Here is a 3,799-nt window from a genome sequence, read left to right on the forward strand (position 1 = left end):
GCTGGGTTGCGCGCCCTGGTGGGCACCATGGTGCGCACCAAGGAGCGCTCCGAAGTGTGCTCCAAGGTGCGGCGTGCACGAAGTCGGAGCCCGGTTTGCCCCGGGTGCGCACCTCGCGTGCACCTTCGCCGCGGTGGGCACCATGGCGTGCACGAAGTCGGAGCCCGGTTTGCCCCGGGTGCGCACCTCGCGTGCACCTTCGCCGGGGTGGGCACCTTGGTGTGCAGACCTTGGCTGGGTTGCGCGCCCTGGTGGGCACCATGGTGCGCACCAAGGAGCGCTCCGAAGTGTGCTCCAAGGTGCGGCCTGCACGAAGTCGGAGCCCGGTTTGCCCCGCGTGTGCACCTCGGGTGGGCACCTTGGTGCGCATGCCTTGCCTGGGCTGCGCACCAGGGCGGGCTCAAGATGGCACCCGCGTTCCTTTTTTTTCACTATCTTTCAAAACGGAAATTTTAAAATCTCATTTTTGTTTGCCTTTTTCTGGAAATTAGTGAAGGCAGCGCATCAAAGGTGCGCACCTCGCTGCCCACCACGGTGCGCAACGCCGGTGGGCACCCGGGAGTGCTTCGAAGTGTGCTCCAAGGTGCTGCGTGCACGTTGTCGGAGCCCGGTTTGCCCCGGGTGCGCACCTCGCGTGCACCTTCGTCGGGGTGGGCACCTTGGCTGGGTTTGCCCCGGCTGCGCTCCGAAGCGGGGTTATTGGAGCGCCGCCTCTTTTTTTGTCGGAGCGTTTGGTGGGGTTTCTCGCATTGGCTCTTCCGAGGCCCGGTTGCCACCCTGGCGCGCACGAAGTCGGAAGTAGGGTTAATTGCCCGGGTGCGCACCTTTGCCAGGGTGGGCACCTTACCTGGGCTGCGCACCAGGGCGGGCTCAAGATGGCACGCGCGTTCCGTTTTTTTCACTATCTTTCAAAACGGAAATTTTAAAATCTCCTTTTTTTTTTGCCTTTTCTGGAAATTAGTGAAGGCAGCGCATCAAAGGTGCGCACCTCGCTGCCCACCTTGGTGTGCTCTGAGGTGCGCACCCGGGAGCGCTACGAAGTGTGCTCCAAGGTGCGGCGTGCACGTTGTCGGAGCCCGGTTTGCCCCGGGTGCGCACCTCGCCTGCACCTTGGCCGGGGTGGGCACCTTGGCTGGGTTTGCCCAGGGTGCGCTCCGAAGCGGGGTTACTGGAGCGCCCCCTCTTTTTTTGTCAGAGCGTTTGGTGGGGTTTCTCGCATTGGCTCTTCCCAGGCCCGGTTGTTGGGTGCGCTCCCACCCTGGCGCGCGCGAAGTTGGAAGTTGGGTTAATTGCCCGGGCGCGCACCTTCGCCAGGGTGGGCACCTTGGTGCGCACACCTTGGCTGGGCTGCGCACCAGGGCGGGCTCAAGATGGCACCAGCATTCCCTTTTTCTCACTATCTTTCAAAACGGAAATTTTAAAATCTCGTTTTTTTTTTGCCTTTTATGGAAATTAGTGAAGGCATCGCATCAAAGGTGCGCACCTCGCTGCCCACCTTGGTGTGCTCCGAGGTGCCCACCACGGTGCGCAACGCCGGTGCGAACCCGGGAGCGCCCCGATGTGTGCTCCAAGGTGCGGCGTGCACGAAGTCGGACCCCGGTTTGCCCCGGGTGCGCACCTCGCGTGCACCTTGGTGCGCACACCTTGGCTGGGTTGCGCGGCCTGGTGGGCACCATGGTGCGCACCAAGGAGCGCTCCGAAGTGTGCTCCAAGGTGCGGCGTGCACGAAGTCGGAGCCCGGTTTGCCCCGGGTACGCACCTCGCGTGCACCTTCGCCGGGGTGGGCACCTCGGCTGGGTTGCGCGCCCTGGTGCGCACCAAGGAGCGCTCCGAAGTGTGCTCCAAGGTGCGGCGTGCACGAAGTCGGAGCCCGGTTTGCCCCGGGTGCGCACCTTCGCCGCGGTGCGCACCATGGCGTGCACGAAGTCGGAGCCCGGTTTGCCCCGGGTGCGCACCTCGCGTGCACCTTCGGCGGGGTTGCGCGCCCTGGTGGGCACCATGGTGCGCACCAAGGAGCGCTCCGAAGTGTGCTCCAAGGTGCGGCGTGCACGAAGTCGGAGCCCGGTTTGCCCCGGGTGCGCACCTCGCGTGCACCTTCGGCGGGGTTGCGCGCCCTGGTGGGCACCATGGTGCGCACCAAGGAGCGCTCCGAAGTGTGCTCCAAGGTGCGGCGTGCACGAAGTCGGAGCCCGGTTTGCCCCGGGTGCGCACCTCGCGTGCACCTTCGCCGCGGTGGGCACCATGGCGTGCACGAAGTCGGAGCCCGGTTTGCCCCGGGTGCGCACCTCGCGTGCACCTTCGCCGGGGTGGGCACCTCGGCTGGGTTGCGCGCCCTGGTGCGCACCAAGGAGCGCTCCGAAGTGTGCTCCAAGGTGCGGCGTGCACGAAGTCGGAGCCCGGTTTGCCCCGGGTGCGCACCTCGCGTGCACCTTCGCCAGGGTGGGCACCTCGGTGCGCACACCTTCTCAATGTTTTCTTGCCTTTTCTGGAAATTGGTGAAGGCAGCGCATCAAAGGTGCGCACCTCGGTGTGCTCCGAGGTGCGAACCCGAGAGCGCTCCGAGGTGCCCACGAAGTCGAAAGTCGGGTTAATTGCATTGTTTTCCCCGGGTGCGCTCCGAGGTGCGCAACATCGGCGCGCACCAAGGAGGGCTCCGAAGTGTGCTCCAAGGTGCGCACGATGGCGTGCACCTCTGGTGCGCACGATTCGGAGCTCGGTTTGACCGGGGTGCGCACACCTTGGCTGGGTTGCGCACCTTTTGTGCGCTCCAAGGTGCGCACGAAGTCGGAGCTCGGTTTGCCCCGGGTGCGCACCTTCGCCAGGGTGCGCACCTTGATGCGCACGCCTTGGCTGGGCTGCGCACCTTGGTGGGCGCCATGGTGCGCACCTTTCGTGCGCTCCAAGGTGCGCACGAAGTCGGAGCTCGGTTTGCCCCGGGTGCGCACCTTGGTGGGCGCCATGGTGCACTCCGAGGTGCCCAAGATTGGTGCGCACCAAGGAGCGCTCCGAAGTGCGCTCCAAGGTGCGCGCGAAGTCGAAAGTTGGGTTAATTGTCCGGTTTGCCTCGGGTGCGCACCTTGCGTGCACCTTCGCCAGGGTGGGCGCCTTGGTGCGCACACCTTGGCTGGGCTGCGCACACCTTGGCACCCGCGTTTCCTTCATTTTAAATTTTTTTTTTTTACAATCTCTCAAGTGGGAAATTCTATAATCTCAACTTTTTTTGCCTTTTCAGGAAACTTTTGAATGGAGCGCATCATTGGTGCGCTCCGAAGTGTGCTCCAAAGCTCTCTCCAGCTGCGTGCACCTGCCCCGGCCGCGCACCCGGCCCCGCCCAGCTTCGCTCACCTGTCCCGGGCGTCTGGTGCGGAACCTTAGAGTAAGAAACATCACCGTGCACCTTGGCCAACGTGCGCGACTCGACCGAGCGCGCACTGGCCGAGGTGCACACCGATTTCACCTGGGTGCGCGCGCAGCACCTCGGGCGCACCGGGGTGCGCGCACAACGCCCGGGTTGCACCGTGGCCTGTGTGCTCGGGGCGCCTCGGGTGCGCGCTCGGTGTCGCCCCCGCGCGCGCGGTAGTGCGGGCAGCGCACCCCGGCCCGGCCCGGCCCCGACGAGAACGCAAACGGGCAAAAGGTTTATTCAAATAGCATTGCGACGCCCGGCGAAAAACTAAAAAAGGGTGCAACACCGGGACTTCCCGGGAGGTCACCCATCCCAGTACTACTCCGGCCCAAGCGCGCTTAACTGCGGAGTTCTGATGGGATCCGGTGCACTAACGCTGGTATGATCGCACCC

At 64.5% G+C, this 3,799-nt stretch overlaps 1 non-coding gene across 1 annotated transcript; it reads right to left on the reverse strand.

Annotated features, from left to right (window-relative positions):
* Positions 1 to 3,680: 3,680 nt before the first annotated feature.
* On the reverse strand, positions 3,681 to 3,799 carry LOC131862871 (5S ribosomal RNA). The gene has a single exon (XR_009361807.1). It is a non-coding gene; the product is annotated as a 5S ribosomal RNA (ribosomal RNA).

The sequence above is a fragment of the Cryptomeria japonica genome, unplaced genomic scaffold (genome assembly GCF_030272615.1).
Source record: "Cryptomeria japonica unplaced genomic scaffold, Sugi_1.0 HiC_scaffold_52, whole genome shotgun sequence".
Taxonomy (NCBI): Eukaryota; Viridiplantae; Streptophyta; class Pinopsida; order Cupressales; family Cupressaceae; genus Cryptomeria; species Cryptomeria japonica.